This window comes from Hemicordylus capensis, chromosome 3 (genome assembly GCF_027244095.1).
Source record: "Hemicordylus capensis ecotype Gifberg chromosome 3, rHemCap1.1.pri, whole genome shotgun sequence".
Classification (NCBI taxonomy): Eukaryota; Metazoa; Chordata; class Lepidosauria; order Squamata; family Cordylidae; genus Hemicordylus; species Hemicordylus capensis.
Window position 1 is genome coordinate 254987501 of NC_069659.1, and position 23595 is coordinate 255011095.

Here is a 23595-nt window from a genome sequence, read left to right on the forward strand (position 1 = left end):
ATTACTATAACGAACTTTTGGAACAGGGCCAATGAAGGGCACAATTAGTGTTGTATGCATTTGATTACACCTGATACAGGTAAGACCCCATATTCATGCTTGTATAGACATGCCGTAACCAGCTGTGTGCATTGGACATTTTAAGAAACAGTACAATCTTAATGCAGTTAAATGAAAGCCAGATTGAAAAGTGTTTAAGTCAATAAACAGGACAATATTCAAACAAAAACTTGTTATGCTTTTTCTATACTTAAAAAAAAAAATCATTTTAACTCCTTGCTGGTTGCTTTTGGCAACAATTGGTTCTCACCCATTACATTCATGTATTGTGGAGAAGAGGACCATCTGAAAGAAATTACCCAATCTTTGACATCCAGAGGTTTACAGTTCTATAACGATGGAGAAAACCGCAAATCCCATGGGATGGCAAATTTTAGAGATACTTTTAAAATGAAATTATCCAGCCTAACCTATGAGACAGCTCTCTTGTACTTAAGACAATAACTGCAATCTGGAATTAATTTTTTTGTGATAGGGCAGCTCTAATTTGCTTCTTTAACTGTTGATTAAGGAATCAGTTCTACAAGGCTTTCCCCTGTAAGTATTTGCTGTTTATTTGTCTGTGGAGAGCTGCTCCGGATTGCTGGGTCAGATTTGGCCGTAATGAAGAGCAGTCTGGCAATATTCAGTTCTTATGACTGGGCTTGTTTGTGTTGAAGAAATAGTTTGCTTTTTTAGCAACAAGCTAGGCTTGCCAAATCACTGTTGCTCATGAAGATATTGCAATTTCAGTAAACTGCCTTATTTACCACATTTTCCAGTATTGAAAAATTACATGCAATACTGATAAAAATTAAAATTAGGCTGAAATAACTGAACCTACACATGTTTCAAAATTCCTATTATTTCAGTAAGAAGCACTCAGGTTGTCTATGGCACTAGGAAAAAATTGCTTAATTTCGTTGTGCCATTGGAGTGAGCAGAGACTGCTTGGAAGGGGACTGGTGGTTTGAACTCTAGTATAGACTCTTTTAATTCCTTGTAATATTGATGTTTAATCAAGAACACTTGTTTTATGTGATTTAGGCAACTGAAATGACTGGTTTAATTTGGTTTCAGCTTCTGTAAAATATGTTCCATAATATGTATGTTAAAACCTCGTGTATGCACAGATTTGCACTGATAGTACTTTGCTGAAACTTGTTAATACAGCGTTCTTATTTTAAGGCATGTTATTTATTTCAATATACTACAAAAAGCTTTTAAGGTGTTTTTTTTAAATAGACATTTAAAACATTTTAAAAAATATTTGGAATGTGATTTGATTTTTAGCAGTATCTCTTTGGGGAGGAAAGCAGAATGCATGTAAAGCAGGGCTTGACAAATCCCAGGTGTCAGGGAGCCATGGCATCTAGAAATTTAATTGTGGCACTAAGACTGGGGATATACATAAGTAGAGTTCTTTAATAAAATTGTGATTTGTTACTTCTAAAGGGGATAAAGAGACGCTCATTCACCCTCCTTTCCACAAGGTCTGTTATTAAGTCTAGTTATTTTGTCAAGTGTCCATTGTTTGACTCCTAAATTTTTGGTCTGGTTCCTAGATCGAAAGAAAAATGGTCAAGGCCTGATGTAAACCATTTGTTGTTATTGTTTACTTTCTGAGCCTCATAGGTTTGTCTTCTGCCAACTGTGATGTCCATAAAGGAGGCTCAGTTTTTAAAACCTTGATACACCCAAGGAAGTTTCCCTTTTTATTAGAAACAGATACGAATACAGCTACAATACTAATAGTTTATACTTTTCCTATATGATCATTAACACTGAAAGTTGGCTGTAAATAATCTCTCAAATGCAGTGCAACAGGGAGCAATTTTGAAGCTGTTGTGAAGTTTGCCATCTCCTTATTGTAGCTTACTCCTCATGAGTATACCTATAGCATATTAAATAGGAGCGATTTTGAATAACATTGGCCATGTGGTTGCTGCTTAAAAACCAGCTGCATGGTTCTAATAGCATGGAGAGCTGGTGGTTTGTCTGTAGCCTCCAGTCATGCAATGAAGCAAGCATCAACACCACAGATTACATCCCTAGATTTCAGCATGATGGTAATAGCCACTGTGTGGTTGGAGGCTAAAGCTTTCAGTGCATTTATTGCTGCCATGGAGTAAGGCAGTTAGTGGCCACCATGTGGCAATGTTCATTTGAAAGAACTATAATAATATAGTAAATATGTATTTTCAGAACCAGGTGTGGATGGTAGTCTGACAGATATTGTTGATGAACTGTTAAGATAATGACATGACAAAGTGGGGGAGTGGATATGCACATATTTGCACTTGGCTTAGTAGCTAGCCATTTAAGGCTGCGATCCTGTGCATGGAACCCCATGGGATTTCTCTTTCTTCTGAAGAAACATGCATAGGATTCAGGCTGTAAGGAACATATCCTATGTTCTACTGTGCTGCAGCAGGAAAGAAGGATTAGGTTCCAGGCTCCCAGTACTGTTGCAGGACACATTGGCCAAGTTCGGGCGTACTGGGAAACTGGAGGTCCCTTCACCTCCGGTTTCTGAAGCTGCATGTCTGAACTCGGCAAACTGGAGCTAGGGGTGAAAAGGGACCTGTGGTTTCCCTCGCCAAACTCCACTCTGTACCTTCGGTCAGAGTAGAATTTCGCCGTCCTTAACTCCAGTTTAGCAGTGCCAGCGCTATGCTCGAATGCTGGCACTGCACTGGGCCTTAGCTACTCCCTCACTCTGGCCTGATTGACTGTGTGGGCTGTCTTTCCAGACGAGGATGGGAGAGCGGGCATGGGGTGCGGAACTGTGGGTCCATTGGACCCATGCGTCCATGCTACGTCTGAACCTGACCTTTATGTCTGTGCTTCAGTGGTGAAACAGGCTCTGCTCCCTTCACTGGGACATTGCTCTTGATAAGCTTTTTCTGGTGCTATCAAATAAAGATGGAGGAATAAAGGCTACTGTGTGATAAGAAATTCTGTGTAGGGGCTTTTTAAAGTAGTGAAACGATTGCATTGGTGCTACTTGTGCTATTCCATAGATTCCATTGATGAATGTACTTAAAGAATGGTGTATACCAGGCCTGCACAACTTCAGTCCTCAGCTGTTGTTGGACTACTGTTCCCATCGTTCCCAACTAGGGGTGTGCATGGAACTGAGTCCGTGCACACCCAGGAGGCTGGGGGTGGTGGCTTTAAGGCACGAGGAGAGTGCTGGCACAGGGTGGCTGTATTCCGTGTAACCCCAGTCAGTGTAAAACCAGAAGTGGTGGACATGCCCACCACTTCCGGTTTTACGCTGACTGGGCCGGCAAGAGAGTATACAGCTGCCCCATGCCAGCATTTTCTAAAGGAGTGCCGGAGGGGGAAACACAGTGGGGAAGGCAGAGCACTCTCCCCATGCCTCAAAACCACACCTGCTCCGACATTTGAACCAGTTTGAACGTGGGGGTTCCGAACCTGTTCGGCGTTTTTTGAATGGAATGCTCAACGGGTTTGTGCACATCCCTACCCCCAACCACAGTGGCTAATAGTCAGGGATGATGGGAGTTGTAGTCCAACATCTGCAGGAAGGCCAAAGTTGTGCAATGTGCAGCCCTGGAGTATACTATTTATTTATTTATTTATACTGTAGTGCTGTTCTGTACAACTTTGGGTCTTCAGCTGCTGTTGGACTACAACTCCCATCATCCCTAGTCAGAGTGACCAATATAGTCAGGAATGATGGAAGTTGCCATCCAATATCTGCAGGAGGGCCAAAGTTGTGCAGCAATGTTACAGCATATAGTGAAGCATAGCATATAGATGTGCATGTGTGTGAGTGTTTAAAATCTCACCACGGACCTTTTCTTACTACCTTGCTAACTCTGAAGAAGTCCCTTGTGCATTCATTTGGACTGTGAGTCCAGGTAAGAGGCTATGTTAGATTTTTGCCTTGAAAGTTTAGGTGGACTGGCATTATAGGTCAATTCAAAAAGAGGCTTGTTATTTTTATAGTTTTCAAAAGTGATGCTGACAGGGTTTGCTTTAGTACAGTATACAGGATATAGTGGAAGTACTTTGCCCCCAAAGTAAGGCTGTCTCCTCTGCAGGAAGGCACACCCCCCTCTGCCCCAATCTACCCTGCCCCATCAGGACTAGATATAATACTACAAGGGACTTAAACAAGATTGTATAAAGGAAACACATGCAGTTTAGATACGTTTTGTGGGGTTTGTGTGGAAAAGCCCCATACAGTCCTCTACTCTACATTAAGCTCGAAAACTAATATGTATGTAGAACTAATGTTCTGATTCACCTCATTTGACACTTGGTTGCAGAAATGCAAAGCCCTTATCATTTAAGCCACACTAAATTAGTCAGATGCATAAAACTCTCTTAAATGCCTGGTCAGAGTTGTGGATTTTCTGGAAAAATTTAAATTGGATTTTTTTCTGGGGGGAAATCCCATGCAAATTTCCTCATTATTTGCATAAAACTTACATTTTGTTTTCCTTACAAAAATTACTATATAAAATTTTCCGATGCCCTAAATAGATTGTGATCTGATTTGGCATGTTATTTGACCTATTTATACGCACACACTTACATACACCCCCCCCCGCTTTAACTTCCCACACAGTGGACTGTTTGAGATGCAGCACGGATCCTCAGTTGAATTTGAGATTCCCCGCCTCACTTTTCCATCCGAATGCGCCTCTCAAACTCACCCAAGGTTCAGTTTGGCTAAACAAACCAAGCTTTGAGACCGAGGTGTGTAGTTGGCTTCTTTTAAGCATGGTTGAATTTACTATTGCATTGTGTGTTCAAACTGACCCCCAGGCTTTTTTCTTTGCTTGTTGCAAGAGGCTGGACACAGAGCATCTGAGAAACAGCTGTGGGTTCGGTGAATGGTGGAGGGAGGGGCCAAAGAAACTACTGACCGCAAAACAAACCATGCTGCTGTCAGGTGGTCTGCAGGGGGAATTCTCTGCTTGTTTTAGGAAGCTTGGCTAGAAGCTTCCATGGCTCCACATTTTGTCTGACAGGCCCCTGTATCTCAAAAGGTTTTTCAAGTAGTCAAGTAGAAATCTGAGAAAAAAGTCTACTTGGAAAACTAAAATGTGGGGAGATTTTCCACCCCACATCTCTGTGCCTGGTTATATTTTGGTGCAGATATTCGGTGGTTATACAAGCAATATTAGCAATTTTCATTATGATCATTCTTATTAAGTAAGTAAAACTTTATTTTGGTCGTAGACCAGCAATTCATTCTTATTATTATTGCTGCTGTGGTCTGGAAATGCTGTCTAGTATTTTCTGTCTGATGAAACTTTTTATAATATGCAAGGAAATCTACAGTGTGGGTGAGCAGGGTTATATCAGTATCACAGGCTATTTTAGGAAAGCCTCTGGTTGAACACAAAGATTGTAAAGTGCTAGCTAGGCAGCAACAGTTCAATCCATTGAGCAGAGCTGCATTTTTGTAGACGTGACATCTGATATATGACTAAAAATTGGCTACCTGTTAGCAAGTCTTCCTCCTCAACACATTTTCTTTGGCTCTATGAGCTAGCCCAAACATTTTGAAGTCAGTCAGTCTGCTCTCAGCTCCATGGGGGAGCAGGAGTGGACTCACCACTTGCCACCAGCAATGCCCCTCTGCTTCATGTGAACAGAAGCTCTGTATGACTTATGTGACTAGGAGGAGGAGGGAGCAAGCAAAGTGGGGACAGGTTGTTCCCTCCTCCTGCTGCTGACATCATTCCATCACTTGCCTGAGCAAGACGGAGGTGTCCAGGAGAAGGAATGAGCATGAAAGGTGATGAGTCTACTCCTCCATGGAATGAAGGGCATTGCTGGTGGACTCGCCTCTCACACCCAGCAATGCTCTCTGCAGTGGTTGTCTTGCCTTACTTACTTCTCCACCTTACTTGCTTACTTCTCTCCACCTTGGTTGCTCACTCCTTCTCCTGTCCATGTCCATCTGGTCCAGGCAGATGATGCATTACTATGACTAGCAGGGGGGATTACATCGATCCAATGCCTGCCTGAGCCAGATAGACATGAACAGGAGAAGGAGTGAGCAAACAAGGTGGAGGCAGTCACATCCATTTGGCTCAGGCAGGCAAGAACTGGCTCCCTCCTCTTCCTGGTTGTGTCTGTCTGCCTGAGCAGACAGAGGTGATGAGGAAGAAGAGTGAGCAAGCAAAGCAGGTAGTCACATCCATCTGGCTTAGACTGTTGTGACCAAGAGGAGGAGGAGGGAGCAACGCATTTGCACCTTGCTTACCCACTACCTTCCTTGGTCATGTTCTTTCGGCTCAGGCAGTGATTGGTGGACAGGACCAGGATGAGGAGTGAGTAATCCCACCCTGCCTTGCTTGCTCACTTCTCATGGTCATATCTCTCCATCAGCTGGCTCAGGAGCCACACTTAAATTTCCGGGTGCCTTGGCAAGTTGGCCCTGTTCAGTCTAATGTCTAAACTGCTGTGATGTTATGGAATTGTCAGTGACAACATTCTAAGTTGGAGTCAAACTGTCAGCAACAGAATGCTGATAACAGTACAGCTGATAAACAGTACATTCTGATAAACAGAATGCTGATAAACGGTAAAAGATCAGTGTGGCTGAAGGCTGGGCTACACGTGATGGTAAATTTGTCATTAGCCATGATGGGCTTTTTTTTTTAGTCAATAGCAGCTGTGGTGGGACTTAATCCAGACTGGGACCATAGTGTGAGAGGGGCTTTAACCCCTTTGCTACATCCATGGACCTAATCCAGGTCAGGTCCCTATGCCTCCTGTTTGGCCCTGGAGGAAAGCTTTCATTGGCCCTAATGGCAACTTTTTCCTGCAAATAACAACCTCAGGGGACTGTAAATATCAGGACTGCAGCAGGAACAAAATGTTAAAGCCACCTTTCCCATAGCATTTGGATTAGCCTTATGTCTGGTATTGACAAAATAAAAATTAAGCCTATAAATCCTGAGATAGGAGCTCCGCACTCTTAGCAAAGGGAGTTGCTGGCATGGGTGCTGGGCAGACAACAAGGTTGTGAACTGGGGGACTTGGTGGGAAGAGGGCCCAGTAAGTAGGAAATTTAAGAAACAAAGAAAGCCTGGAGACAATGTGATTGAAAGAAGGGAACAGAACAGGCAAGAGGATCCAGAGGAGTCACCTAAGGGAAAGAAGGGCAAGGTGGGCATGGAGTTGAGGAAAGGAGTGGCTAAAGAGCAATAGAGCTTGGGCGGGGGAGGAATTGTTGGCTAAAAAAAGTGAGCAATAGAGCTAGGTGACTAACCTAGAGACAGCTTGGGTTTGTGTGAAGTTGACAAGAGAGAGGACAGGATAGGCAAGAGAGATTTGGAGACTGGATGACTGTGCACCATAGAACCAATCTGAAGACACAGTACAATTAATATGTATTTATTTAATCCATTTCTATTCCTTCCTCCTTCCTTGAGGAGCCCAGAGTGGTATACATGGTTATATTTATCATCATAACAACCCTGTGAAGTAGGTTAGGCTGAGAGAGAAGTGAGTGGACCAGAGTCATACATGGATTTGAACTTGGGTCTCCCTGGTCTTAGTTCAGCACTCTAACTACCACTACATCTCTCTATGTACATTGTGTGTGTCTGTGTGTATTAGCATGTGTCAATTTTCAGGTTTTTGCACTACAGATTCTGTCAAAATGCTAGCTTTTGTTTGATGGCAATCTTTCTCTAGTGTGAAGTGTAGAATAGTTGGCTAATCTGGTACCTTGGTTTTCTCAGTGACAAGGCTGACAGTACAAATACCAATCTCTTTTTACCCTAACGGGTTCCAGAGAGCAAGTGTTTAGTTTTCACTCTGTAGTGTGTGTGTGTGTGTGTGTGTCTATCCATCTAAGTAGATCAAATGTTTTTCAGACAGAGAGGCTGTGCACATGACATCTCTAGGAAAGGTGGGCAGGGAGGCAGGTTCCTGCCTACCGCTCCCCGCACATGATCATCCTCCCCAGTTCACTGAGTTGCTTGCAGCACTGCTGTGAGTGTCACAGAGGAGCAAGTTCTCTGGTATCCCTCAATGCACCGTGCCAGGAGGATGGTGCTTTGAGACATCCTCCCTCAGCTGGGTGCTCTTGCCGGCCGGCTCTGTGTCTGCACAGGCTGCCTGCAGCCCGAACACACACATGACCCTGGCGCTCCCGAACACACACATGACCATGGCATGCTCACGCCCTTAACCCCGGCTAAAGGCTCGGGTAAAAAGTTGGGTTAGGCTGGGCAGGAGTGCAGGATCAGGAGAGATCCCAGTGCTTCACACAAGCAGCCTAACAAAGGCTGGGCTGCCTCAGAAGGTCCCCGGGTCAATCTCTGGCATTTTCAGGGTAGAGTTGGGGGGAAATTATGTCTGAAAACGCTGGAAAGCCACTGCCAGTGATGGACCAATTATCTAACTCAGTATAAGGCAGCTTCTTATTGGATTTGACTGAGTCAGTAATCATTTGGAAGACAGTATATGCATTATGCACAGAATATGTAAGAAATGTGTAAATACGGTTGTTACATATGAACATAGGAGGCTGCCATATACTGAGTCAGACCATAGGTCCATCTAGCTTAGTATTGTCTACACAGACTGACAGCAGCTTCTCCAAGGTTTCAGGCAGGAATCTCTCTCAGCCCTATCTTGGAGAAGCCAGGGAAGGAACTTGAAACCTTCACCTTTGGATGGTTAAACACCATTCTTTCAATATGGCTTCAGAGGGAAGCATGGGCCTAGATTTACTGCACACAAAACAGCATTGCATAATAGATTTAATTAGGCAGACCTAAGATTACCATTGCTCTTCTTTTTAGTAGCTGACATACTGTGCAACTTTACACACACCTTGCAACACAACGTTTGTGCAGTTGTGCAAAGGTGTAATTTGCTCAGTAATAAAAAGTGCACAACCGAAGTTGCACAATACCACTATTGGAAATAATGGCTGTGTCATTCACATTTCAGAACGCTGGTTGTGCAATTTTTCAGTTGTGCATATTGCTCTCTTAGGCAACTGCACAAACACAACTTTACAAGATTGACATAAAGTTATGTGGTATGTCAGCCAGTAAATGGATTAAAAAGTCAATAAAATTAAAACTTGGAATATCAAAACAATTCCTTATTTGCATAGTAGGCAGGGTTTCATACATTCAGGTCCATGAACATAAAGATAGGCAGGTATTTTAACTTGCTTTTTGAGCACAACTGCTAGGCTTAAGTTTATAGACGTAACATATTAAAATACTGTGATCTAAAAAATAACAAGGGAAGCAAATGCCAGCTTATATGCACCCAAAGTAGATATTATTTTTGATCTTTCTTTTTGTTTTGTGCCCCAGACTAACAGTGAAGGCATAATGTTGCAAACAGAAATATAAAAATAATCCAGGACAGTGTCTGAGTTTAGATAGTGGCAGACATACTGCACAACATTATGCATTCAGTAGACTGCAATGTTTGCTCAGTTGCACAAGAGCATTGTTGCACAAGCACAAATATTGCAGAGTTGTTCAACAGTGCAACCATTACATATAATGGCTGCACTATTGTTCAACTCTGTAATTTTTGCATTAGCACAATAGTGCTAATTGTGCTCTTGCATATTGCACAATCGTTATGTTCCACCGCATGCATAATATATGTGAGCCAGTTTATTGCAACTATCCTGTGCACATTTCTTCATTTTAACTGATTAAAAACAATGACTTCTTAAAACATAAAATAGAATCCAACATTTTGTATTCTTCATTTATTCCTTTGTGCAGGAACTTCTGTGATTCCCAATGAATTGTCTTCAGCTGTGTAATTTTAGTTGTTTGTTCTTCAGGTTCTTTCTGTTTGCAAATTATCATGGTTGGGACATTGTCCTGTTTTAAATATACATTTTTAAGCAGCCAAAATAATTATGCTTGTAAATTGTTAAAGATTTGGTTCAGACTTTAGAATTTAGCAAAGTGGGGGAGGGTGACGGGAAGCAAATATGTTTTGTAGAGTGGCTCAGAGGTTCAAAGAGACTTTGAAAAAAAATAGACTGGGGATAATTGGGTTATCAGATGCAGACACTGCAGGGAATTGAACATTATCTCTTCTTAGTGTTAGGACTACTGGGTCACTTCCTTTACTCTACAGCTTCATTTTGTGTCAGCCTGACAAAATCCAGATGACTCCAAAATGGGCTTTTACTGGTTACCACCCCAAAGTTCTCCCTTTCCCATCCTTCAACAGGTTGATTTTATGATCCATGACTACACTAAATAACCTTTTTTTTGGCTGTGCATTCTCTCCCATTGATTCAACTGCCTTTAATTGATTGGAACACAGGCCTGATACTTGGATTCAAGTGAGTCTTCCCTTCAACTGATGTTATTCATTTCTATTAGACAACATCTAACAAAGATATTGACTTGCACTTTGACACTGGAACTGCTACTGTGTTTGATTGTACCGTCAATCTAAAAAAAGAAATCTTTGAAAGTAGCTGTAAAACATTTAATTGTGCAACTGTTTTCTCCACTATTTTTTTAAAATTATATAACTCCAGTAGTATACTGTTTTTACCTTTTTTCATTGTGAGTTAACATGAATTCATTAAATTCCGTATTTAGGGAAGATAATTTTACTTTTTGGGGAGGTTTAATAGGTCAGTAGCTCATTACTTTCTCATCATAAAACATTATTTATATAGGTCCATCAATGTTAACAATACTATTTTTAATTTATATTTTTAAAGAAGTCTGATAAAAGTTTTTTTAAAGGAGTTATGTCATTTTTAAAAAGTCTGATAGTATACAAAATTCATAATTGATGCGTATAAACAGAGAACCTTTAAGAATTTGATCAAGAGACACAAGTGCAGCAGAAGGCTTTACACACACTGTTGCATCCACAGCTACTTTGAAAAGGTTGCAGCATAGCAATCCAACTCTGCTGTTTCTTGTGGTATGAAGACTTTATCCAGTGTGTTATCCCATCACTGGATAAAGTCTTCTTTTCTTACTCAGACTTCTTTTGCTACAGCTAATTCAGTTGGTACACCTAATTTGGAAGCGAAACCTGCTTGTCCATATAGATAGTTGTAATTGGATCAGGGCAAATATTTTAAAATAATTTATAGACAACGTTTCCACTTTGCAATGCAACATTACATGTCCTCTGACATGCTTAGTAACTTTTAAACTTTTTAACTTAGTAACTTCTTTTAAATAAACTGTCATGATAAAATGAAAACACTATATGCTATAATGTATATTGAAATGTATACTATAGATAATAGCAGGTCTAGTAACAGATCTTAGAATAACAGTTGACTGAACAGTTGGTTGTATAATACATTTAGTAGCACATGTGGCTGTAAACATTTCAACAGCTGCATCATTACCCGTAAAAGGAAGTAGTAGTCTCAGTCTGGCACTTGGTAATTAGTGTCCACATCACCAAAATTATTACCACCTTTGGTACTAATTGAAACCCTAGAAGTGTTCTCTTTGAATACACTGGAAAGCTTACACTAAAGTTGCTTTCCCTTAGTGGGGATAAAGTATAGGGATCTGCATGTGGGGATAAACCAGCTATTGGGCTGGTTCATCTGTAAAGCCAAACTCTGGCTTGGCACTATGTTAACACGCTCTGAAGGACCCTTGAGCTCATGTTCTCCTGCACTTCTCCCTCCCTTGTGTGCCATTAACAGTGACCCAAGATATTCTGGTACTTGAACCAGCTCACCTAACAATGGCCCCTTCCCATTGAGCAGATATGAAAATAGCTCTTTCTCCTTCTTGCATGCTGAATTTCAAAAAAATAAGGAGGAGGGATCAGAAGCAGAAGTGGAGGAGACAGAGTACTGGGCTAGAGTGCCTCTTCTCTTTTTCTGTTCTCAGCAGCAGTGGCTCTGGCACCAGCACCATCAACCTGGTACTCAAGTAATTAGATGGGTGGCGGCAGCAATACACTGCACAGTTTTCAGTCCATCAAGTTTGTCACCCTGTGCACCTTACTTCAGGTCACTATGTGGATGGGCCAGCTCTGTGTGCTATGATTCTCTTAATCCCCTACTAGTTTGTGGTAAGCCATATTTTATTGTTTCATCGAGACTGATGAACTGTGGTTGGTGATGATTAACCTCTTCCAAACATTAACCATCCTCTTACACATGATTTAAATACTACTGCTAGTAAACTTTAATACAATTATTAAATTGTATGTGGGCAATTCTGATCCCTTTTCCAAGTAACTAGGAGAAGAGGAAAGGTACCCCAGCAGGAAAAATTGGATGTGTTCATGCACGTCTTAATCATGTGATAGATTGGCTGTGTGCAGATGTATTGTCTGAAGTGGCCCCATATGTCTGAGGTGTACTGTACTGAATCAGTTATTATACCATTCTAAATGGATTGTTGTACTAAAAGACCTGTAAATATTCACAGCTATAGCTAGACTGAGGGAAATATAGACTATTTTTGGCCCCTTTCACTTCCATCAAAGCTGCTTCTAGAGTTTGGAAGACTTTCCAAAGTAACACCTGATTCAGTCTAAAGGGAGCTGTAGCCACAAAGGAAAGGAAACCATCACTGTACTCAAATCTTATAGCTCTTTCAGTGGACACCTACTAAGAATCAGATATTTATTGTTTGTGTGATTAAATTCCAGTGTATTGACCAGATATGTGGGAAATTACCAGAGTGGATCTGATTTGGAAAAGGGGTCTGATTTAGGGGGGGAAGTGCCATCTGAGGCCACATATGAAGAAACTTTTATTGAATGTTTCCTCATTCACTTTAAAATTAAAATTATTCTATATCAGTACTGTTTTATACCCATAAGAATATATAAATTGTCTTGTGGAACTGCATATTGGAAACTCAATCACATATTGGAACTGGAAAAGGGATGGTTGTTGTTTTTTTGGGTTGGTTTTTTTTTAGAGGAATGCCTTGTTCAGCTCCCTACTCTGAGGTGCAGTTTGGTATGTGTATGTCAGTAATTCTCAAAACATGTACAAGGACACACTTTGTGCCATGAGAGACTGGTAATATGTCATGAGGAATACATTAATTAAATAAGTCTTCCGTGGAGTCAAAGAACCAACCAATAGAGGAGGCTGTCCACCACATCAATAAACAATTTCTTGTTCCCTCTGTGGGTAGATTAATTCCTTCTACTCAGTATCTGCAAGAGGTGTGATTTTATTATTTAATCATTCACAATGTACAGATATAGCAACACTGTCAGTCCCCAGAGGAGGCAGTATGTTCTGAATGAAGTTCTGCTCTGGGTCTGTTGTCTTCCAGTCAAGAAGTATGCTCAGAACATTGACTCAGGCAGAAATAGGCTCCTCCGCAGATGGTAGTTCTTATTCTTATGCACTCTAAAAGTAAAAGTCTCACTTTGAGAAATAAGGTAGAGTGAAGCATGCCTCAATTTTAACTGGAAAAAAAATTATTCCTCTGCTGACAGAAGTTTGGAAACAATGAGGTGCTTCACACAAGCAAAGTAAAATGCCTCAAGGTGGTTTGCGGAGAGAGCGGGCTTAGTCTGCTCTCCCCGCACACGAACAGGGAGCCATCCCTGGGTGGCTGGATCGGCTGCCCACGATTACTGGCTCCATCACAGAGCCAGTAGGAGCGGCGGGGATCAGGGGCCACCTGGCCGCCGGAAGTCTCAGGATTCCCCATGCGAGCCAAGGCCAGGAGGCTTGTTGGAGCCACCCAGTTGGGGGTCTCATTGTGAGGAGCCGTGGCATCTCATGATAAGAATGGGGTTAGCTGAGTGCTCGCTCTGCTAACCTCGTTTAAGGGGAGAGGTATTTTTGAAGGTGTGTTGCTGGGAGCTACGCAGCTCCCATTGCTGCATACGACCGCACGGAACCGGGCTGGCCTCCCTTAGTCCAGTTCCTCACTGTTGGGAGCATAGTCTCAATCACTGACACCCTCACTAACCATGTGCCTGTGCACCAGGACGAAGCATCTCAGCTGTGGAGAGCTTCCGGAGCTTTGCTGCAGTTATTGTGCATATGTGTGTGATTTTTGCTGATCTCTCCTTTCCAAGAAGTGCCCGGTACCACTTGAAAATATGTCCCTGAGAATATGGTGTTTGAGGGCACAAACAGCAACTGAACTCACAAGAAAGTAAGAATATGAAAACAAGTATATTTATGCAAATATACATTAACAGAAACATGTAAACATGCAACTTAACATATTCCCATCCCACATGTTTCCCCCCACTCTCCCCTCTGTCTCTAAAGGATCCAATATTTAAGCAACTGAATTTGCATGAATGTAAAGATGTACAAGTCTCTTTGCAGATACATACTAGCAGATACAGATACACACTAACAGAAACATTCCAACATCCCAAACTCCAAGACCCCAGGTCCCCAGCCCGGCCCACACAGATGCCACAGCATAAATAACACAACAGGAAGTTTTTCACACGGGGCTTTTAAAGCTCTTTAACTCACATCTCCCCCAGAATGGAGGAGGTGCATTCACATATCCACCAGATGTACCCTGAAGTACTTGTGAGTTATCAGGCGGCAGTTTATACACAATTCGAGTTTTTCGCAATTCGAGTGTTAGTGTAGCCCAATTTATATCCAGGGTAAAAAAATCCACTATTTGTGTCGATTTTGGGGGGACAACTTCAAGTTCGCAGTAAAGCCTCCTAATAAACTCACGGTAAAGCCTGCTGTGTGTAAACTTCCCAGGAGAGGAGACAATAATAGAGACTCCATGATTTTACCGGCCTGGGCTCAGGTCTCTCTTGCTGCTGCCCGGTGCTCCTGCATGGTGGTAGACTGTGGAAGTAATGGAGGGGAGCCTGATCCTCTGTCTGCTGCCGTGCCTGTGCAGCCAGCTAGCTTGTGTCGCACGCAGCAGTTCCAGAGTCCAGCCAGCTCCAAGCCACCCCAGCATAGCACTCCTTCTTGCCTGCCTGCCTTCCTCGTGGTTGTGTTGCCGGCGTGCAAGATCATGTGTCTCTAGGCCCAGACTCTGCTGCGCAGGCTAAGAGGAGGCAGCTCAGGCAGAGCAGCACCATCACCGCAGACTTGGAGCCCCCCCCCGCCCAAGCTCATAAGGTGTTGCTGCAGTTGCCGCACTGGGGGCCAAGGTGGGCGCGAAGCTGCTGATAGAGCTGAGCAAGCAGACGGAGAGGCAGGTTGCTTGTTGCTTGCTCGGCCACTGGTGTGTGCCCCATGACGGCTGCCACACCAGGAGCTGAGGTGTGCACAAGGCTGCCAATGTGCCAAGTGAGTGGACGGAGAGGCAGGCTGCTCACAGCTTGCTCAGCCACTGGTGTGCACTGCCACAGTGCTGCACATGGCAGATGCTGCACCAGGAGCTGAGGCAGGCACGAGGCTAGTGAGCGAGTGGAGAGGCAGGCTGCTCGCCACTTGCTCAGCCACTGATTGCCCCAGTCGCTCTGCCTTAAGGACGGGCCTATAACCAGGAGAGTTTAACCAGGAGACTTTTGCATGTTCATAGAAAGGTAAATAATTTTTCATTTTGGTGGTTACTTTTGTGTTACTGCTCATCTTGTGCTGATTTTTGTGGAGAAACCTTTGTAGATACTACTACTGGAACTTAAAAGTCTGTATCTACATAGAACACATTAAGGCTGTTTACACGAGCACCCTTACCTGGGGTTGCATGGCCCTACTGGGATAGGGCTGCTTGTGTGAAGTGTTGGGATCACAGCTGATTCCAGTGCTGCCTCACCGGGTTGCCCGAAGTTTTCCCATGAGGAATGATGCAAGTGTGCCCTTCTCCCTGAGTCCCCGGTTGAGTGTGTGTGAGTGTGTGTGTGTGCGCACGCGCGCTTGGGCTGCAGGCAGCCTGTGCACACACAGAGCTGGGCGACAAGAGTGTCCGGCTGAGGGGGAATCCTTCAATGCACCATGCTCCTGGTTTGTGGTGCATTGTGGGGTTTAGGAGGAATTCCTGCTCTTGTTTCCAGCTCTGCCACTCGCTGCAGCTTCCGATCATGTGCTGCAGCAGAGCCCTGAGAGGTAAGGAGATTTTGTGCAGGAAGTCAGGTAGGAGCCTGTCTTCTGGCAAGCCTTCCCCGGCTCAGAGAATTAAGGAAGTGTGAACGACCTTATTGGCTATTATTTCTAGATGCAAATATGCTTTAATCTACTAGGGCTAAATATACTTTCATGAACTGTTAAGAACTTCAGTCCATCTCTTGTAAGTAGAAAAGTCAAGCATATGCATAACTCTTTCCCACTTAAAACCAATGAAATGCAAAACTGCTTCTTGACTGGATTGTGATTTTTAATGGCAAAGTAGACATTTCAAATTTAAGTTTTCATGGGACAGATCTGTTTCCCCCCCTATAAAATAAATGTTTTAGTTATTTATTGCTGATGGCTATGTTATATAATATGTTGATGTTCCCTCTGAATGTTGATAATCAGATATGCAGTTTCATTAGAACATCACTAAGCAGTTATTCATAACTTCTTAAATGCATTGCCATCCACTTCCTCTGCATACTGAATGTTTAGCATGAGTTGGTTGTGTATTCCTACTTGGTAAATTAGCACTTTTCCATCCTACATCTCCTTATTTCTGAAGAGTTATTATACAAAGCCTCATTTTAAAGAGGTCAGACCCCCACATGATGATTTGTTGTTCATGAATCTACTTTTGAGCCAATTTGTGTGTGCATGTGCAATCAGAAGTGACTTGGAGTGAGTAAGATAATAATCATCTGCCGCTGATATGAAGACTTCCTCTATCCAGCTACCATGAATCAAGCTGATTCCAAGTGCATGAGATTTTAATCACCTGTCACTGCCGCCAGCACTTTCTCTATATTTATGATAATTTTTTGTCTTTTTATTGAAATCAGTGTTGACTGAATCAAGTAATCCTGATTAGCAATCTCACTGTATCCAGTCAAGAGTGAAATGCATCAGAGCATTACTGCTACACTGAACAATGCTGAGATTGGAAAGAAAGGAAAAGAAAATGAAAGGAAAGAAAAGGGCAAAATATGCTTGTCTTAATTATATATAAACAAGGATGTTAGAGCTAGGATGCTAGAGCACCTTTGGTATTTTTGAGTGTTCCACAAACTAGAGTTTTAATCATAACTTATCTACACCAGTGCTAACTTCAGTACTCTAACCAATATGTATTCCATTTGACTTTCTAAATATGTGTTACCTATTTATGTCAGTTTCTATTTCTGCTTTGCTTTACATTACAGTAATTCCAATTAGATTTTTTTTTTAAAATCTATGAGTTAGGGTAGAATGGAACATATGTCTGAAAAGAAAGACCCGTTCCTGTTTTTTCAGTCTGAATTTCATTTCTCTATTAATATAAAGGGAGAGGTTGTTGTAATGTCCTGCAAACTGGGCAAAGAGACACTTTTTAAAGTAGCCACTTTTATATTCAGTAGAGAGGGAGCAATTGTCCCTATCCAGCCCCAGCATAGAATTTTTGAAGTGCTGTTATCTAGTTGGTGTTTATTTTTAGATTGTGAGACCTTCCTTTCTTAATGGTTTCTTAAGGGAACCATCTTATTTCCTCTTTCTGTATAAACCACTTTTAGAACTTCTTTGTTGAAAAACAGTATATTAACATTCGTCATGGTGGTAGTCGTAATACATTTCAGAGTTCATAGACTGGAATGTTGTTTTATCTTGGGAGTTCATCATAGCTATCTAATATTTGTTTACATTGTTTATTCACAGCAACTCTGTTACCATATTGCACTCGGAAACTTCATCCTATTGATTGTTAAATCTATGGAAGTAAAATGTGGAGTTGACAAAAAAGACCCTTGAAAGCACTTCTTTATTCTTGAAAAAGACAGATGCCAATTGATCATTAAGTGCCACTGTCAGATCTGTAGCAGTGTCTGTGATGCTAAGGAGAGTTCAGTTGGTAGCAGAGGCTGACCAAACTGTTACATCTGGCAAAAGGAATTATAAGGGAATTCTTATCTGGTAGTACAGATTAATCAACCTAAAGTTCAGATCTGAAAGCATTAAAATTACTTATTCTGATAATGATGTCCATGATGATGATTTTGCACATGAAATAACAGTTTCAGATTTGATCTGATGTGTATCATTGTTGTTGTTTTTAGACCTCCCTTCCCTCTCCAAATTGTTGTTTTCTGACAGGACATTCTTAATTATGTCAATTTTGTTGTTGTTTTTAAAAAAGACATAATCATCCATATAATCAATATTTCTTCTTCTAGTTTAGATGCCATGAATCTGGGAACAATTGGAGCTCATATTATCAAGGCTGAAATATATTATTTAGTGTTGGTTGAGGTATGACAGAGTACTTGACACTACACTGTGCAGAAAGGAAGACACACTTCTTGCCGGAGGGGCTTATCATCTAAATTAGACAGAAGACGGAGTTAGGAAAGGGTATAAACAACAACAGCACTAGTAGCTACAACGGTTGTTGGCTTTCTTTCTTAAGCAAAACAAACACAAATCCTACAAATAAAAAATAATATTCCTCTCTAAAAGAGCTTCAAACTTGTAATTGTGAACTTCCTCAAGTAAAGTTGGTGTTAGTATTGGATAAAATTGGTGTTAGTATTGGATAAAATTGGATGCTTCACACATGACTTGCACAGGTGTATACAAATCTAGGGAAAATGAATCCCAGTGTTGTGTTTTGTTGTATATATTTTGTTAGGGTAGCCTAAAGTTTCATATTACTTTGCTGAATGCCAGGCACTCAGCTTCAGCATGCAAAAACTGGAAAGTGTTGGAATATTTCCCACCTAAGAGATGACATCATTTCATATTTTGTGATTTAGAAACCAGGGTTTGTGAATCTAATGAGGTGCTATGAAGATTATCTGTAACCTTGCTGGATGGCCAGGGATGAAAAATGCAAAGGAGTTCTCTTTCATCACTCTTTTGCCACAACCCTGTGATTAATGAAGAATTTCTCAATTTTTCTTTTGTTTTTGGAGACAATGAAGTCCATTATTATGCATTCAAAGTGGTGGACTATGAGGTCAAAGTAGTTGTTGCTGAGTGACCCGTTGGATTTTGTTTGTTGTTGGACTCCACTTCTTCAGATTAGTGACCACAGTCAAAATAATCCTGTCTGGTTCTGTCGTTAGTGTTACCATTTCATGAGGGTAACAGAGTGATACAATATCTGAGCACAGCGTTCAGTGTTAAGATACAATATCCTGATATTTTATGCTGTTATTCAGTGACAGGGATGGATTTATCCTGATATGTTATGATTTTAATATTAGGTTTTCAAATATTTGAAAATATTTCAAATATTTGAAAACCTAGGCTTTTGAATCCTCGGAGATTATCTTGATTGTTTCCCCCTCATTTTATTTCTTCTGATCAAGTATGTCAGGCTGGCCTCCCTATCTGGACACATAAAAATGTTGTCCACTACAGTCAAGTGTTTTATAAATTGAACTGGTTGGAGGCTTTCGAGTGCTTTTGGAAGCCCGTGTCAACTGAAGCAGTCTACTTAAAAAAAAAAAGTTTGTTACATTTATGTTCTGTGTTTCTTCTATGACATTCAAAATGGTATACATAAGTGTTCCAGGTAACCCCATATAGGGAGGCTTGATAAGTCTCAGTCCTGTTTTGCATCTGTATTATGCATCTTCAGATCATAGATATGTATGGCTTTATTTCACAACATAATCTGTGTATGGAAGTCATTGAGATGTGAGTAAATAGATATTTCTTGCAGTCATAGTTGCAGTCAAATAGTGATAGTCATAGTCATAGTGCAGTCAAATCAGCACTTTGTGGACATCTTGGGTGAGGTGACAATCAATATTCTGATAATGCTACCCACTGAAACAAAACTGAAGAAGCCTCTTGTATGATGATTGGCACATCAAAGCTAGCATCCTTTTCTATTTCTTGCATTTGAGGGAGGATGCTCTCTGCTCATCCCAAGTAATCCTCTATTTCAGAGTCCCCAGATCTTCAGCCTACAAGTCCAGTTCTGATTCATGGGGAGTATCTCTTTTCCCGTGGAACCCACCTCCCTGTCATAAGATTCGGTAAGCACTGGCTCGGGGGAGTGAAGGCTTGCCCTACAAATTATTCCTGAGATGATTTGGATGAATCTTCTCTGTCTGTCTCTAGATGAAGTTTTGTTACTAGGCCTTGTAGACTACTGAGAGGAACATTAACTTGTCACCTTCTGCTGAGGCAGAAGACATCTGCAATAAGGCTGCAGGAATGGGCATGATGTTCCTAAAGTAGTTTTGTTATGTAGTCTGCTGTCTGTTGACTTGAAAGGAAGATAACTAATCTTCTCAAATAATCTGGAGAGGGAAAATTCAACCCATTATCATATAAAATATCTAAATGGTTTCCATCATGAAACTCTGATTTCAGTCTAAAGGCACACTAATACTGCCTAGTCATCTGGTAATTCCAGTCAAACAGCTAACCATGTTTCTATAAATGCAACCAATGTCTTCTCCTATGACCTTTCAGGGTCCCTTCTCAAAAAATAATATTATTTTTACATGTCTTATTCTCAGAATCTTCTAGTCTATCTGAAATTACTAGAAACTTCCCATAAAATCAAAACTTTACCTTCCAGGGCACCTTGCTCATCAGCAAATTCTTTTTGAAGGTTGTCACAATTGTCCTTTCCCCCCTGCAACCCCTGAAATAAACTGTAGATTATGTACGTATCTCTTTTGAAAAATGTACAGATTTTACTGATTGTGGCTCTTCAACACATGTGTATATATAAGCAAACAAGGAGTCAGTCTTCACACATTGGTGTGTGGAGACTACCACACCCTCATGCATACATAGTAGCATCTTGAAGCTACATATCTCTGTAGAGCTTCTTGTATAAACTACGATGGTACCATTTGCCACACCCTCTCATCTGCCCTGCCCTCCTAAAGATTTAGAGTCTTTAGCTATAATCCAGCTTAAATTTCATTGAAGTCAATGGTATTTAAGTAGCTTAACAATGCAGGATTGCAGTCTTTATCTTGCTCTTTCTGACTTTTTTGAGAATGACCTTGGGATCAACCAGCCTTTAAGCTGCTTTGAAGCTACTACCCTCTTCCCCACATGTGGTTCTTACTGCCATATCCAATCTGGTATCTGCCAGATTCCCACTCCAAGCATTTGACATTAGACCCTCCCAATCCAGTAATATAAAGCTGTTTTAGTAACTTGTGTTTGTGAGAAGCTAGAGAAATACAATAAGCAGTAGTTTTCTCCTAAATATTATGCCAACCATAATTAATAATGCACATTCATACAGTACAACACATTTTAAGTGCACACATATATGATCTCAGTAAAATTTACTGCTGTGTGAGGTAGGCCAATATCAATATACCCCTGCTCTATATGAAGAGCTAAGAAAATAACAGCTTGTTTAAGGCTGCCTTGTGGGTTTTTGGTTGTGGTGAGTTTGGAGTAATGATTTTACCACTTCCACTCCCTATGCTATACCAGCTTTCAGCTGCTGTCTGTGACCAATTTGCCATTGCTTCAAGAAAAACAGATTCAGGTTGTACTGAAGATCTTGTTCATGGATTACTCAGATAAAATGTTAATTCTGTTCTTAACTTTGAACTGCTATATAAATACTCCTTTGCAACAACTTGCACACAGAAGGACTGCTGTGGCACAGGGACCATTATGTACTGGCACTGTGAGGCACTCTGTCCACACAGTGGCTTTCATGACTGGATTCAACACCGCTTTCCACCCTTGTAGCCTTTGTCTTGGTTTTGAGTATACACTGCTGGTTATGACCAGTTGTCTCTTTTTTTTCATTGTCTACATGCTGATGTATATTCAATGTGCTAACATATGCCAACAAAATATATAAAATTTGAAAGTTCTTGCTAGTTCTTACCAATGGTGGTGTTTTTTCCAGATTCTGGACTGTTTGGATGCTATTGCTGTAATGATTCTGAAGGGAGGGTGTTCCTAGAAGAGGAAGCCAGCCAGGCTGGGCCAGGAAGTGCAAACATTATTATGGTGTGCCCATTGATGTGGGTGTGAAGTAATTAAATAATTTGGCCAACATATTGAACAACATACTGCATGTGGGTGGAGTTGGGCTAGTGAAAAGATGTGCTAGTTGTGTTATATCTGGAGCTTATGTGATAGACTAGTGTTGTGCACTGTGCAGGGGTGTAGCTAGGGGAGAGGGAGCCCATATTTGCCACTCTCCCTGGCAGCCCCTCCGAGTGAGGGAGATAATGAAGAAAATAGAGAGGGGTGGATCTGTGGGCCCCCCAGGAGCTGGGGCTCCTGGGGTTCTTTGAACCCATCCATTCAATTACACCCCTGGCACTGTGGCATGCATCATTTGGGTTAATGGGAACTTTTTCCACAAGAGAACTGTTTTACAAATCACATTTTTAGCACAGCTACAACATGCTCCTGCACTATGCAACAGTGCTTGTATCGCATGAGGTATGTTACTCAGTATGTCAGCCTTTGTTTTTGCTGATTTCTGAGGATAATCATGTCACCCTACCTCCTACATATGGATTTATTCATTCTTTTAAATCAAATTATAGCCATCTGTTCTAAAGTGTAGAGGTGGTCAGCTCTCTCTCCTTTCCTTACATTATTCCTGCCTCACTTTGTCTGCTAATGTCACTAAAATGTCTTCGCTGCTTTTTGTCCATACCACCACAACATCATATTTATTGGCTTTTATGACAGCTCTTCCTTGTGTGCCCTCAGAATGGATGTTATAAATGTCATCTTCCTGACCATTTCTTTCAATCTGTAATCTACTACTTCACCCTTATTCAAATACTGAGATGCTCTTATAAGACCTACACTACATCTCTCACAGTGCTATGAGACTATCTGGATTGAGAATATTAAGTTTTCATGCCAGAAGTACCATAGAAAGTGGCTTGGGGGAGCAGAAATATAGTACACCACAAAAATGTGTTAACAGCTTATGCAGATACGTTGTGCCTTTGATGCAGGATTGTTTCCTAGTGTATGTTTTCTTTTGTATAATCCAGTTTAATTGTACCCGTGTTGGACAACAGAGTTTTCAGAATATCTCTAGTCGTCCCTGTATTTTTCAGTTCTAATTTCTTCTATCCTTGTTGTGTCATTTATACCACCCAGCATAATTGTTTCATTTCCTGATTTATTTTTGAAATATTTTCATATTCATGCTTTACTTGTCACTTAGCCAAGTTGTGCAAAGTTAGCTCTTTCAATCCTTCTTCAGAAAACAATTCCTCCATTACCTTTCACCAGTTGTTTAGAATTTTTCCATTTCCTAATGATTATTGCAAAATAATTGTCCATTTCCCAGTTAATTTCCTAACTGATTCCCCAGGACTTATGTCATTCACATGAGCTTATATACCTAAACTCATTCTTTCTTGAAGGATTTTCTTACCTGCTGTCTATTGATAGCTAGTCTCACAACTTCTTCATTACTTTTTTTTTAATTACTTTTTTTTTTTGCTGCTAGATTAAAAGGATATTTATACACCTGGAATTATAGTCACCAAGTTAGCTATGCTACTGCAGACCTAGACACAATTAGTATGTGACTAATTGCA

General features: G+C 41.2%; 1 protein-coding gene and 1 long non-coding RNA gene across 15 annotated transcripts in view; one reads left to right on the forward strand and one right to left on the reverse strand.

Annotated features, from left to right (window-relative positions):
* Positions 1 to 6474, reverse strand: part of LOC128350975 (uncharacterized) — a 26605-nt gene extending 20131 nt beyond the window's left edge. Inside the window, exon 1 of the long non-coding RNA XR_008319533.1 lies at positions 6293 to 6474. This is a non-coding gene — a long non-coding RNA (uncharacterized LOC128350975). The remainder of the gene's footprint in view (positions 1 to 6292) is intronic.
* EBF3 (EBF transcription factor 3) overlaps positions 1 to 23595 on the forward strand; it is a 224832-nt gene that overhangs the window by 39564 nt on the left and 161673 nt on the right. The window lies entirely within an intron of this gene.